The sequence below is a fragment of the Pseudophryne corroboree genome, chromosome 7 (assembly GCF_028390025.1).
Source record: "Pseudophryne corroboree isolate aPseCor3 chromosome 7, aPseCor3.hap2, whole genome shotgun sequence".
NCBI lineage: Eukaryota > Metazoa > Chordata > Amphibia > Anura > Myobatrachidae > Pseudophryne > Pseudophryne corroboree.
In genome coordinates this window covers 359,887,432-359,903,372 of record NC_086450.1, presented here as the reverse complement: position 1 = coordinate 359,903,372, position 15,941 = coordinate 359,887,432, and the positions used below count along the sequence as shown (strand labels likewise).

The 15,941-nt window shown below is 43.9% G+C and overlaps 1 long non-coding RNA gene across 1 annotated transcript in view; it reads right to left on the bottom strand.

Moving 5' to 3' along the window:
* Window positions 1-15,941, bottom strand: part of LOC134943703 (uncharacterized) — a 192,415-nt gene that overhangs the window by 78,590 nt on the left and 97,884 nt on the right. The gene's annotated exons all lie outside the window — the stretch shown is intronic.

The following is a 15,941-nucleotide window of genomic DNA, read 5'->3' as shown; positions in this document are numbered from 1 at the left end:
TTGCCAAAGATGGTTGAATGTGATAGTAACCAAAAGTCTGGCCCATGTGGTACCCAATATCCCAGAATTTTAGATGATATCTCAATTACCTCAGTCCAAAAGGGAGTGATTAATGAACAGTCCCACCAAATGTGAATTAAAGTGCCTCTTTCCTTATTGCATCGCCAACAAATAGGTGAAACTGAGGGATAACATTTATGAAGAAGGGTAGGGCATCTGTACCATCATGTGAGTAGTTTATATTGAGTCTCAATTACTTCAAGGCTCGTGGAGCAATGTGGTATAACTTGATATTGTTTTTCCCTATTAATTCTAACTCCCCGATATAAAAGATCACCGTCCCATGCATCACAATAATAGGAAAGTGACCGTGCAACAAAATTTTATATATTCCCAGATTATGTGTGTAGGTTCAGCAGGTTGGGAGATCCCTATCAAATCTAGATATTCCTCCTAAAGAGGAGATACAGTGACGGATCTGGAGATAAAACCAATCGTCTTTTTTCAATGTGCCTTCAATCTTGCATAGTTCTGAGAATGATTTAGTCATATGATTTGTGAACAAATGAGTTAGCCTGGTTATGCCTGCCCTCTTCCAGGTAGCAGCTGTCCTACCTGATAATCCCAGTGGGAATCCGGGGTTATTCAGGATGGGCATAAGGGAAGACATTTCTGAAGAAATGCCCTGTTTAAGATGTATCTTCTTCCACAATGCCAAGGTGGGACCAATAGTTGGGTGTGTTGAGCTCTCTATTTTTGGAAGCCACGGAATATCTTACAGAATCAAATTAGTGGCTACATTTTCCAGTTCAACCCATTGTTTGCTCCCTACACCCGGTTGCGACCAGTCCAGAATCCTATACAAGACCGAAGCTGTCAGCGTCCGGGGTCTTAACGGCACGCCGGGGCCATGGTTTTAGCTGTGCAGGTGGCTTGTGGGCAGCGGCGGAGGAGGGCTGCCGCACCGGTTCCCTGTGCAGTGGTAGGCGGCGGTGGGGGGTCCGCTCGTGGCGGCGGGATGCCGCTGCAGCGGTCTCTCTCACTTAGGCAGTTGCTAGGAGACCAGGGGCAGGGAGCTGTGTGGTGTATATGGAAAGGTCTGCATTACTGGGAGCCGCCATGTTGGAGACCAAATTCTGGAGCATAGTGCAGGCTTCCTGTTTTTTCCAGCCAATCCAGGGAGAGTTCTCCTTATAAAAGGGTTCTGGTTTATGACAGGGACGCCAGTGCTTCAAGTTACAACCCAGTTGTAGGTGCTTCAGCCTGTGCTCCCAGGATACTTGCCGTGTCCTGGTTACTCCTGACTCTGCTTAGCCGTTTCTTATTTGCTGCTGCAGTCTTGCCGTTTCTAACCTACTGCCGCCTGTGGAAGCGCTCCTGGAAACCCCGGTCCAGTAAGAGCCCTTGGGCATGGACGGTCCCGGGCTACAGCCTCGTCTTTCAAGCCACAGTCCGCAGTTCTTTATCTCCAGCCACATCTTTAAACCACTTTTCACAGTCCACAGATCATTATCTACAGTCTCATCTTTCAAGCCACAGCCCACAGTTCTTTATCTCCAGCCACGTCTTTAAACCACCATTCACAGTCCACAGATCATTATCTACAGTCTTGTCTTTCAAGCCACAGTCCGCAGTTCTTTATCTCCAGCCACGTCTTTAAACCTCCCTCCACAGTCCGCAGTTCATTATCTACAGCCTCGTCTTTCAAGCCACAGTCCGCAGTTCTTTGTCTTCAGACCTCGTCTTTTAGTCATCATTCACAAGCCGCAGTTCTTTTCCCTCAACCTCGTTCTCAAGAACAACTACTCACTGACTCATAGCCCCGCCTACGTTATCCTTTGATCCCTCGTTCCATGAGAAGGAACTATATCCAGCCTCCATGTCTTCTTCATCCGTAGTCAACTACTTCCTTGGGCGAGACTCAGCTGTCGAATCCTCAAATCCAGACAAGCGTGACAGAAGCCTGATAATATGCAGTAATCATTGGTAATTACTGGGTTTTTCCGTCGGAATAAATTACGTTTGAATCTAGCTTTCTGCCCTCCCCATACAAAATGGCTTATGGCTTTATGAGCTTCCGAGAGGAATTGGGGTGGGAGTTTTAAAGGTATTGTTTGAAATAAATATAACAGTCTGGAAGGAATATTCATTTGTACAATATTTATACGTCCCAACCAAAGAACTTCTGTGTGAGCCATTTTGCCAGCTCTTGTTGCAGTTTCCTTAGAAGAGGTATGTGATTCAGTGCAACTGTTTTATGTATGGTTGAAGGAATCAGTATGCCCAGATATTTTAAATGGGAAGGGTGTCATGGAAATGGAAACAAATTTGTCAATGCAGAAACTGTGTTCTTGGGTATAGTAATGTTCAATGCCGTAGATTTTGAATAATTAAGTTTGAAGTTAGATAATTTACCAAAGCGTGTCAATTCTTCCATAAGATTTGGAAGAAGATGACTGGGTTAGATATGACCACAAGTAGATTATCTGCAAATAGAGCTAAACTATAATTAGTATCTCCAACCTGCAGGCCGGTAATATTGGGATTTTTCCTAATCGCCATCGCCAGGGCTTCCATACATAAAACAAACATGAGAGGTGAGAGTGGGCAGCCCTGGCGAGTGCCTTTAGAAATTTAAATTGTTTCAGAGAACGTCCAATTTACTCTAACCTGGCCCGATGGAGCCCGATATAGTGAGAGAATTCTTTGTAAAAAAATTCGCCAAGGCCCAATCGTCTCAGGACCGCTTTCATAAAACACCAATCCATCCGATCAAAGGCCTTTTCTGCATCAGTGGAAAGATGCATCATTGGAACTCTCGTTGATTGCGCATAAGCTACCAAATCAATTATATGAATGGTATTATCCTTCGCCTCTCTCCCTGGTACAAAACCGACCTGATCTGAGTGGATATTATTGGGCAATAGCGGTCCAAGGCGATTAGCCATGAGTTTTGCATACAACTTAACATCTACGCTTAATAAAGAGATTGGTCTATAACTTGACAGAAGTGAAGCATCTTTACCCTCTTTCAGAATAACGGTAATATGGGCTCCAAGGGATTGATCAGAAAAATGAGACTTCTGGGAGATGGCATTACATGCTTGTAACAGAAGGGTTTAAGTTTGTCCTGAAAGGCTTTGTAATAGGAAATAGGGAAGCCATCAAGACCCGGGCTTTTACCTGCCGGGGATGACTTCAAGGCTGATAGAAGTTCACCCTCCATGAAGTGTTCCTCAAGAGCTTGAGTGACTTCCTCAGGGAGTGTAAGAAATTCGATATTTTTTAGGAAATCGTTTATCTCATCCTCATGTGCCTGTTGTTCAGACAATGAGCATGTTGAGGTTAGATTATATAATTCTGAGTAATAAGTGTGGAAGATTCTTGCAAACGCTTTATCAGTAAATTGGGGGGTACCCGTGGTGTCTTTAAGTGTAGATATGTAAGTGCCCTTTGTGCTCTAAGAGCTCGTTTTCCCAGGTTTGTTCCCCCATCTATGGAATGTATGACAACACCGTTGGAATGTTCGATGCACTCCATCATTAAGTAGATTATTAAGTGAAGCCCTTGCTTCTTGAAGTTCCATTAAAGTGTCCAAGGTAAGCGTACTTTTATGAGCTAGCTCCAAAATTGTAATTTTCAAGAGCAATGCATTTCTACATTCTACGTTTTGCTTCTTAAGATATGCACCCAATTGAATGCACTTGCCCCTGATCACACACTTATGTGCTTCCAATAATGTCACAGGTGAGATTGTCTCGGTCGTATTTAAGGCAGTATACTCATCTATGGCCATTTCTATTTAGTTATGGCATTCAGGGTTTCGGAGTAATTGTTCACATTGGGGCACCAGTGCCACTGTTTCACAGAGGGGTGATGGAGCGCCAGAGTAAGCATTATGGGAACGTGATCCGAACCTACTATCTGGGCAATAGTTGCATCCAATAGATGGTCTAAATATGCATGACTCACACAGAAGTAATTTATTCGGGAATCAAATGTTTGATTTTAAAGCGATTGTTGCCAGCTCATGAAGGATGCATAATTCGCATGTAACAAGATATAGTCTGCCTCAAAAAAAGTGCAGGTTATATATTACAGTACTGTACTGTAGGCCCAATGATTGTGACGTCACATGCAGCCACTGCGACCCGGGCAGCGACGAGTAACTCCCTGCCAGCGCGCAGGAGCTGTGCTGGTTGGGAGCTACTCCTACAGTACAAAAGCATCACCGCTGTGCAATGCTTTTGTACTTGTATGATGGAGTAGGGCCTGATATGCGGGGCGGACTACCCCTGTGCTGGGCGTCCCCCCACATGTCAGGGAAGCTGATCGTAGATGTTCTAAATTTAGCACATCTAGGTCTGAATCACCCCCATTATGCCATGGTAGAGTCCATTATACACATTACACCAAAGTAAAGACACTATAGAAGTAGCTGTGTTTAACTATTTTCTTGTTCACTTTAAATAAATTAAAAACAAACACTACTGTATATATCTCTTAATCCCTGATCCTCTCACTCCCTGCTAGCCTCTTCCCTGGATGTGCTTCCCAGATCCCGCCCCCCTGTATTTCCCACTCCACATATAATGCCCACAGTAGTTGTGCTCCTTACACATATAATGCCCATAGTAGTTGTGCCCCTTACACATATAATGCCCACAGTAGTTAAGCCCCTTACACATATAATGCCCACAGTAGTAGTGCCCCTTACACATATAATGCCCACAGTAGTTGTGAGTGACCCTTACACATATAATGCCAACAGCAGCGGTGCCCCTTTCACATATAATGCCCACAGTATTTGTGCCCCTTACACATATAATGCCCACAGTAGTTGTGCCCCTTACATGTATAATGACCACAGTAGTTGTGCCTCTTACACGTATAGTGCCCATAGTAGTTGTGCCCCTTACACGTATAATGTCCTCAGTAGTTGTGCCCCTTACACATATAATGCCCATTGTAGTTGTGACCCTTCCACGCATAATGCCCAAAGTAGTTGTGACCCTTCCATGTAAAATGCCCAAAGTAGTTGTGACCCTTCCATGTAAAATGCCCATAGTAGTTGTGCACATTACATATATAATGCCCATAGTAGTTGTGACCTTTACACATATAATGCACATAGTAGTTGTCACCCTTACACATATAATGGGCATAATAGTTGTGACCCTTACATATATATTGTCCATAGTAATTGTGACCCTTACATATATAGGGGGTCATTACGACTCAATCGCTCACTGCAGTTTATGGCAGCGCAGCGATCGGGTCAGATCTGTGCATGCGCCGGCACCACAGGGGGCACGGTCGGCCAACGCAGGTGTGGCCGGACCCTTGGGGGGCGGGCTGCCATGGCTGCGTGACATCACATGCAGCCACTGCGACCCGGGCAGCAAAGAGGTTCTCCCGGCCAGCCGCAGGAGCTGCGCTGGCCGGGAGTTACTCCTCAAATGCAAAAACATCGCCGCTGTGCGATGCTTTTGCATTTCTGCGTGGGGGGGGGGCGGCACTGACACGCGGGGTGGACTAGCCCTGTGCTGGGCGTCCCCCCGCATGTAAGAGTGCCTGATCGTAGCTGTGCTAAATTTAGCACAGCTACGATCAACTCGGAATGACCCGCATAATGCCCATAGTAGTTGGGACCCTTACCCATGACCCTTGAGGCTGAAGTAGGTACCGGGAGCGAGCAGGAGGTGGCAGGACAGGAAGCACTGGGACCGGGAGCAGGAAGGAGGCGCCAGGAGCAGGCAGGAGGCAGCAGGACAAGAGGCACCGGGAGTAGGAAGGAGGTGTCAGGATAGGCAGCGGGCAGGAGGCTGACATCGCCACACTACACAGTAATCAAACCTAAAATAACCTACAGCTTCTGACAGGGCTGCTGGGAGCTGTAGTTTATTTTGAGTTTGAATACTGTGTAGTGCGTTGCTGGACACCGGTGACCTTTCACAGTAAGCCATGGTGGCGAACAGCAAGAGCAGGTCTCGATGGGGTGTCTGTGACCTCAGACTGCACCCCCCCCCCTCCCCCCTGGCTGGTAGACCTGCTTGCCCACCCCTATAACCGCCCCTGTAGGCGAGATGTATTATACCCGCACGTATTGTGCAAGTATAGCTATTTCTGCTATGTCTCAGCTAAAGCAGTAGCGCTGATATATATAAACATCTCAGATGTTGAAGCGGCGGAATGAAAATTCCCCTCTCTGGCAAATCCCAGCTAGAGCACACTTCAGTCTAGTGTTGATGTGCTGTGTCTCTTCCCCTGACCGAATCCAGTGTGCATGCACAAGAACTTGCTAGCATCGCAAGGTCTCACATGCAGCTGGGAGCCGCCGCAACCAGGGACAGAGCTGTCTCTGCTGTGGTGAATGGTTGGAACGGCCAATGCTAGTGACTGTTCATATATTGCCTGGCATATAGGATTGCTATCGTGCAGTTAGCAGCGCCGATATAGATAGGGCCGACAGCGCCCCTGTCATTTCACATGCATCCGCATTTTTACATGGTGGAAAAGCAGTATCAGTGCACATAACGTTCACTGATAGAATCCGAGCTCTAGGTCAACCATAAAAAGGTCAACAGTAATTTGGGTGACCACTAATGGTCGATATGCAGTAGGTCAACAAGGTCAAAAGGTAGACATGGACAATATGTCGACACGCAAAAGGTCAAAAGTGCTTATGGTCGACAGTTACAAAAGGTCGACAGGTTCAAATGATCGACACATATATGGCCGACACAGCTTTTTTTTGGGGTAAGAATTTGATCAACTTTTTCATACTTTACCATCCAAGTGGACTACGATTGGGAATAGTAACCTGTGCTAAGCACAGCAGAGCGAGGCACCTTGCCCGAAGCATGGCGAGGGGACGTGGTACACTAATTGGGGTTCCACATGCTTTGATGGTGCAAACGACACCCCAAAAAATAAAAAAATGTTGTGTCAACCTTTTTTGTGGACCTTTTGATCCCGTCGATCTTTCCTACTGTCGGCCTTTTGTCAGGTCACCCTTTGCATGTGTCGACCTTTTGACCCTGACGACCTATTGCATGTCAATCAATAGTGGTCGAACTAATGTCTGTAGACCTTTGTAATGTCGTTTATACCGCGTTTACCAATTTATACCTTAAAAATAGCTGCTATCAGGCCCTTGATGTTGATCCAGGCAGAGGCGCAGATTCCGTGGGTGCTCCCAGGTCCGAGCACCCACGGAAAATGAAGAGCACCCACGGCCATTGAGCTCTCAGCCCTGAAACTATCCGCCACCACTGGACGGCAGTAAGGTGCGCCTGGCATAACATAGCTATCAGGCCTCCCCTGGCTTCCCCTTCTTAGTCCGCAGCGCCTCCTTCTGTGTACTGGCAGTGAGGCAACGCAGCGCCGCTCAACGCAACTCCTCCCCCCCACGCTGATCCATCGCAGCCTGCAGCTGACGGATCTCTACAGTGGGAGGGCAGGCATTGAAGCTTCCTGTAGCTGCAGCGCCCGGGCCGTTCCCCTGGGACCCTGAGAGCTGGTAAGGCTTCTGGATCAGGCTGTGGCAAAGTTTGAAGAAGAAAGCTATTCTCCTATGCCCACTATAGGCCTCACAGGATTCATTCTACGCAATATACACTCATTACTACTTATATAATGTGTATGGTCCAGCAGGTATGAATTAATGAGTTGACTAATACAGTATTACGCCTTAGAACAAAGACACTTGACTATTCCAAGTTCTAAACATTCAAAGTGAAGACATTAAGCTTTAGTCCCTGGAAACTGATGCACAGTAGCTGGCTGGTATAGCTTCACTGGTATAGTTTCTGCCAGTCACGCAAACACCAAACATCTCTGTCATACCATTGTGAGCAAGTGTAACCCAGGTAAAGGCGATCAGTAAACCACAAATGTCCCTTCTACTCGTATTATGATTAAAGTGAACATTCTGCTATCTGATACAAAACAGTAACCCAGCAACTTTTACCTATGACATCATGTTTTAAATATCTTGCTCTACATTCCATGCAATTACAGTTACTCTACAATACAGTACATCTACCTTCATTTCCTGGAAACAACTTGTTGATTGTTTGTAGAGAAAGCTTCATCCCAAATAGAAGCAACCAGACCATGGGCCTGATTCAGACCTGATCGTAGATGTGCTAAATTTAGCACATCTATGATCAGTTACACAGACATGCAGGGGGGACGCCCAGCACGGGGCTAGTCTGTCCCACATGTCAGGCCCGACCCCCCCCCCTCCGCACAAGTGAAAAAGGATAGCAAAGAGAAGCTCTCTGCCAGCGCAGCTTCTGCGCGCTGACAGGAGCTACTTGTCGCTGTGATGGTTGCAGCCATCGCGGCCCGCTCCCCCAACAGTCCGGGCACACCTGCATTGCCCAGACTGCGCCCCCTGAACGGCGACCCGCCCTCTCCTGTCTAGCAACCACCTCTGCCTGTCAATCAGGCAGAGGCGATCGCAGGGTTGAGACAGCTGTGTGCCATGCGCCGGCGCACTGTGGCGCCAGCGTATGCGCAGTTCAGACCTGATCGCTGCTGTGCATAAATGCACAGCAGCCATCAGGTCTGAATTAGCCCCCTTGAGCTATGTGGATGTGGTGCACCTGATGGAGCAGGATGGGTAATTTCTGAGCTCCTCTGTATTCAGTGCTGATATAAGACATAAGCAGTTATACATGCATAGATCAGCAGGGCAACATCTCTCTTACGGTCACCTATGTATGTGGATAATACCCAGGTGTGAAAGTATATGTTGAAACACACTGGTATGGTAAATAAAATTGAATTTAATACAATACTAACATGCAATGTCTAAAAACAAACATCACTTCCGGTCTAGACAGGAAGTGACCTTTTCCCGCCATTTTCGGCCGTTTTTCACTGGCTAAAAGACATTTAAAAGGATCCCCATCAAGCCACAAAGGTATTTTGCTTTGAAGAAGGGACCAGGCTGTCCCGAAACGCTTTAGAGATACCTAGTGGCGCTGCCCACCCTCTGGATGTTTGGCGGACTGTATTCCTGGTTGCCTGGAAGGGAATTCGATCAGAGGAGCCACCAGCAGGGTATTTCCCGGGGTACCCTGCCTTTATTTGACACCTGCGGCTCCTCCACCTGCATCGGTAGGATCACATTCCCCCCATGGCCTGTTACCAGTCCACTTGTGTTTTTTTATGTATTGCTTGTTTTTAGACATTGCATGTTAGTATTGTATTAAATTCAATTTTATTTACCATACCAGTGTGTTTCAACATACACTTTCCCACCTGGGTATTATCCACATACATAGGTGACCGAAAGAGAGACCAGCGCCATTGTAGAGAGAGCACACCCCCTTTTCTAGATCCATGATCTGTCCGGACACAAGGGCACATTAGACATATTTATAAAAGCACTGTCAGGGGACTTCTTTGCATGATTGTAAATGGCACTTAGAGAGGCTGACCATATTGGGCCTAATTCAGCAAGGATCGCAAATCAGCAAAATTAGCATAAAAATGCGTAAAAACGCGAATTCTGCAACTTATAAATAGCAAAAACTGAGGAAAAAAAAACAATTTCTTAGACTTAGCAAATACTGCGTATGCACTACGAAAAGTAGGCGTGTAGGGGGCGTACTAAAGGGCTGGACTCGCAAAAACTACGATCAGGGGCGTGTTGCGGGGCATGTTGTGGGCGTATGCTGATGGGTGGTGGGCGGTGTATTCGCAATTTTTACAACAGATCGCACATTTCCGTGGTCTACCTTAAAAATTGCACAAGCTGACCTCAGTTGTAGACTGCATGTATACTGCAATCATTGCTTCATTACACCCAGCTGAATAAGCTCATGTCTCAGACCACAAATCACTTCATTCAGCTGTATTGGAACTCAGAAACATGTAAGGTATTGTTTACCTCTGTAACACATGTTGATTGTGAAAATATATGTTACTAACCGATTTGTGTTTACACTTACTAACAATCGCATACCTCCCAACATGACCCTCTCCAGGAGGGACACAATGCTCTGCTCCTGGACTTCCCTATTAATTTAGGATTGCCAGCACCTGTGCTGAAACACCTTTCTTATCCATTAACCTGTTCAAATCAGGTGCCGGCAATCATAAATTAAGAGAAAAGTTCAGGAGCAGAGCATTCTGTCCCTCTTGGAGAGGGTCATGTTGGGATGTATGCAATCGAGGTTTGACAACCACACTATTTGATAGAAGCAAATGTAAAATAACCTTTACAAGCATTTTGCTTAGTAGTATCTGCTGAATGACATTTAGCTTCCTAACATATTTTTTTTTTTAAACAACCAACATTTTTCTGTTAAACAAAACATACACATATACATTTTATTTTTTTAATTTTATTTGTGCGCTACACACATAAACATATGTTGAAGAACAGCAACACCATCTTTTTATTTTCAAGTTTTGTAAATTCTGCTCCATTTGTATACTTATTGAAACAAATATTTACACATAATTTCTTAAAGTAAGGTATGTAAATAAAAGCAAAGAAACAATAATATGTAATGTTTGACCACTTCACAATCAAAAACACACTATTTTTTTTAATAAAAATGTTACTGTTGTTTCCGAATTAAAATATTTTGACTCCAAAAAAAGTGTGTTTGTTAAAACATATACCAATAATTGCTGTTGTGTAGGGTTTAGAGGCTAGAATTCACACTCTCTCTAGTTGAATATATTTGAACACAGTTATGGGCATTAGTCAATGTTTGAAGAAAAACACTATGGCGTCTTTAAGATAATAATTGCTAAATTACCACAAGATCATTTGACCAATTAAGTGATGATTGAATTGATTTACAATTGTTGAGTAGTTTATTTAATTTGGGTGCAGGAAAGTAGGTTGTGCAATTTTTAAGGGAAAAACACTGACCACTTCACAATCAAAAACACACTATTTTTTTTAATAAAAATGTTACTGTTGTTTCCGAATTAAAATATTTTGACTCCAAAAAAAGTGTGTTTGTTAAAACATATACCAATAATTGCTGTTGTGTAGGGTTTAGAGGCTAGAATTCACACTCTCTCTAGTTGAATATATTTGAACACAGTTATGGGCATTAGTCAATGTTTGAAGAAAAACACTATGGCGTCTTTAAGATAATAATTGCTAAATTACCACAAGATCATTTGACCAATTAAGTGATGATTGAATTGATTTACAATTGTTGAGTAGTTTCTTTAATTTGGGTGCAGGAAAGTAGGTTGTGCAATTTTTAAGGGAAAAACACTGTTAGCAAAAAATGCAACGTCAGAAACATGTACGCAAAAATTGCGCACATTTGTAATATGTACGCAAAAATTGTGATTATTAGGATGTTTTTTGCAATATTTGCGCATTTCACAAGGCCACCTTTTTGTTAAATTAAATTAGTGTTGCAGTTTTTCCGTTTGGGCGTGCTTTTGCAATTTTGCTTTTGCTTTCAATTTTTGCTAATTTTTGCAATCCTTACTGAATTTGCCCCATTATCCCTTTAACCTGCGACACTCATGAATTACACAGGTTCTATGGCTGGCTGACTACAAGTCTGCATTGTACCTGGGTTTAAGCAGCCACAGAACCTGTGTAATTCATGAGTGTCCCAGATTAAAAGGGATAATATGGTCAGCCTAATTAGAGACTCTTCTCTGTCAAAAAAAATTAAGGCCTCTATGCAACTTGTGGACTAATGAGTACTACAAATGTGAAATATTTGGCTAAGCCAACGATACCATTCGGTGGTAACAGCCACCTTTCCTCCAGTCCTAGAGGAAGGTGGCTGTCACCACCGGAATGGTAACGTTGACTGATGGATTGGTGAATCCTGGACACCACTATTAAGGAATGATTCTTTGTGCTGTTATGCCAAGACTTTGCCCTATTGGATTAAAGACTTTTTATTGTATCTAATTGGTGTGTTGGCTACCTGTGCAGGCTGACATGGACTTTGCTATATATATATATATATATATATATATATATATATATATATAGCACAATAGAAGAATTGGCGCCAACAAATGCCCAATATTGTAAGCTGAACCATTAGTAGGTTTCAAACTCAAGACATATTAGTGACATGCTCCATCTAAAAACTTATTTTATTATTGTAAAATCATAAAATCAATATTTGTACAGAGGAGGTGTGATAAATCACTTCACCCTTCTTACAGATCAATGACCACAGTATCAATAATTTGCAGGTAATTTTCTGTAATTTCCTCTTTTTCCTTAATATTGATTCATAAAAGGATTTCATAAGAAGACAATCCAATGCGTTTCGTCTTTTCTCCAAGACTTCATCAGGGGTGAATCACTTTTGAATGGTAAGTATGAATGGTGTATGGAACCACAATTTCAACAGGTCATTTGTGAATGCTTGATGACAAGACCCTATATGCCACTAGGACTTCAAATTGGCCAATCAGTCAAGCCTTGTATTAAGACAATTTGCACATGGAAAATCAGATGCTCAGGTTCAGAAACAAATCACTTAGCAGGTGAACCCTCAATGGATCTGCAAAGGTGGCTCAGCATCTGTGTAAGGGTGTAGTATGGTATGTCGGCGGCCGGGCTCCCGGCGACCAGCATACTGGCGCCGGGAGCCCGACCACCGGCATACCGACAGTGTGGTGAGCGCAAAGGACCCCTTGCGGGCTCGCCACGCTGTGGGCACGGTGGCGCGCGCTATTTATTCTCCCTCCAGGGGGGTCGTGGACCCCCACGAGGGAGAATATCTGTTGGTATGCCGGGTGTCGGGATTCCGGCGCCGGTATACTGTGCACCGGGATCCCGACATTCGGCATACTGAAGACCACCCCTGTGTAATATATATATATATATATATATATATAAAATAATTTTTTTAAACGTGAAAAAAATATATCACTTCTGCCCTGAGCGAAAAAGTGCTTGCTGCTTCTATGCATTTGTATTAAATAAATGTGAGTTTTTTTCACCCTTAATTTTTTTTTTTTTTTTTTAGAAGTGCTGATCCTTTCCTTCATGTTACACAGAACAGGTTAAGGCTATGGGTGCTATGTACTAAGCCTTGGAGAGAGATAAAGTGGACAGAGATAAAAGTACCAGCCAATCAGCTTCTAAAGGGCTGTATTCACGGCACGATTTGGGGAGAGATGTGTGCTGAGCGGTTCGCTCAACACATATCTCTACCCCCGCTCAGCACAGCGCGTTGTGTGCTGAGCGTGCGGGGAGATACGGGGGGGGGGGGGGGGGGGGGGGGCGCTCATTTCACCCAGCGGGTGAAGTGAGCGACCTGCTAGATTAGCCTGCATGCCAATCTAGCACCAGCGATAGCGATGCGCGGGGCTGCGCATCGCTATTGCTGTGAGGGGTACACATGGAGTGATCATTGCTTAAAATCTAAGCAATCTAGTCGGATTGCTTAGATTTTAAGCAGCGATCGCTCCGTGTGTACCCCTCTTAACTGCCATGTTACAGGCTGTGTTTAAAAATAAATTACTAGAACTGATTGGCTTTTACTGTATCTTAATTTTTATCTCTCTACAAGGCTTAGTACATAGACCATGCTGTCCTATTATTTCATATTCTTTCCGCCCTCTGCCTCTCTATAGTGGTTTTGTACATCTCACATAGATCTATTGAAAACAGTGCACTGGAGCTATAACCCTGGTATATTTCTATTTTTTTTTAAAAATAATCAAAATGATATTGTATCAACACAAGGACAATGTTCAAAAGATAACAGGAAGCGGTGATGTCTGCATTCCCCCATTCACTCTCCCTTGACTGTACTCATTTAATTGTACATTGATCCAGTGAATGCAGCATCAATAATAACAGACGTTTGCCTTGGCACAGATACAAATGAATTTCTTTCCAAAGCGCCTTGACGAGGAGGCATTATATCCATCAATAATGATGAATTCTGAATAACTAAGCAACTATATCCATTCCAAAGTACTGGGCTGATCATAATGACTCATAAAAAGATTACATTCCGACTAGCTTTCATCCACAAATCCGGGGTCCAGCAGCTGCTGTCAGATTATACTGTGGAAGGCATTAGCATGTTCTGTGCAAACGCCTGAAAATACGTTTATAGGAAAAATGTCCAGCACTGGTATTTCATAGATTGCAGAACATCACTGCTGCTTTTCAGAGCCGGCCATAGGCATAGGCAAACTAGGCAATTGCCTAGGGCATTTGATATGCCTAGGGGCATCAGCAGCTTCTGCTGATTAAATTGATATGCGGCATGCTTATATTCTGTATGTAGCAATCATATGCAGATACAGCCACAGTCTCACACAGTATATAGGCATGCTGCATATCAGTTTAATCAGCAGAAGCTGCTTGTGCATCCTAGCCACATAGCAATGCAAATAAGATGCATTTTCATTAAAAAAAGGTGCCCGACGTTAGCAATGATGCACGATTTTTGAGGATACATCTGTATCCAAGCAGAGGCAGAGGTCACAGTGTTAGTGGAAGTGTGAGTGCTGTGTGCATGTGAGTGGGTTGGTTGTGCAGTAGTGTTCGGAATATGTGTAAGGAGCATTATGTGTGTCATGTAAAAATGCATTAATAATGTGCAACATATGTGTAAAGGGCCACTATGTGTGTCATTATGGGGGTAATTCCAAGTTGATCGCAGCAGGATTTTTGATAGCAATTGGGCAAAGCCATGTACACTGCAGGGGAGGCAGATATAACATGTGCAGAGAGAGTTAGATTTGGGTGGGTTATTATATTTCTGTGCAGGGTAAATACTGGCTGCTTTATTTTTATACTGCAAATTAGATTGCAGATTGAACACACCCCACCCAAATGTAACTCTCTCTGCACATGTTATATCTGCCTCCCCTGCAGTGCACATGGTTTTGCCCAATTGCTAACAAAAATCCTGCTGCGATCAACTTGGAATTACCCCCTATGTGTATAAGGGCATTAATAATGTGCGGCATATGTGTAACAGGGTACTACTGTATGTGTGTCATTATGTGTATAGGGGCACTAATAATGTGCAGCAAATGTGTAGGGGCACTATGTGTGTCATTATGTGTATAAGGGCATTAATAATGTGCGGCATATGTGTAAGGGACATTATGTGTAAAAGGGCATTAATAAAGGTTGTCATAATGTGTAAGGTGCATTATGTTTATAAGGACATTAATGTGTCTCATATGTGTAAGGGGCATTACTGTGTGGAATTGTGTATAAATGCATTACTAATGTGTGGCATTATGTGTATAAGGTGCTCTACTATGTGGCGTTGCAGATAGGAAGGGCACTACTGTGTCGTCTAATGTGAATAAAGAGCAATAAGGTGTGGTGTAATGTGAATAAGGAGCAATTCAGTGTGATGTAATGTGAATAAGGGGATCTACTGTGAGGAGTAACGTTTATAAGGTAAAGTGATGCTACTGTGGGATGTAATATGAATTATGGACACTATCGCAAGATAAAATGTGAATAAAGTTGCAGTACTGTGTGGCGTAATTGGAATTGGGGTTACTATTGTGTGGCCATGCCCCTTCCCAGCAAGAAGATGCCCCTTTTTGGGCTGTGCGTCAAATGTGCGAACTGTTCCTATTTAAAATATAGGGGGTACAAGGACTGCTATGGGTGAGGGGTGATGGTGCTGGGAAAGAGGTGCAAGGTCAGAGGCAGAACCAGCGGTGGTGCTAGGGGGCACCAGCCAAAATCTTGCCTAGGGCATCATATTGGTTAGGTCCGGCTCTGCTGCTTTTATAGGTAATACTGATTGCAAATACATTTTCAGGAGTTTGCCAGAACATAAGGAAGTGGAAGGAGCATCTGCACATGTAAGTGATACTTCACATGTATGTTTTTTGTTAAGAACCCTTACTCGGTAACAGGGCACTCACTGGCTACATTCTGAGTTGTACACAAAAGAGCTTGCAGCAGAGTATATTGCCCGTCGCCCAGG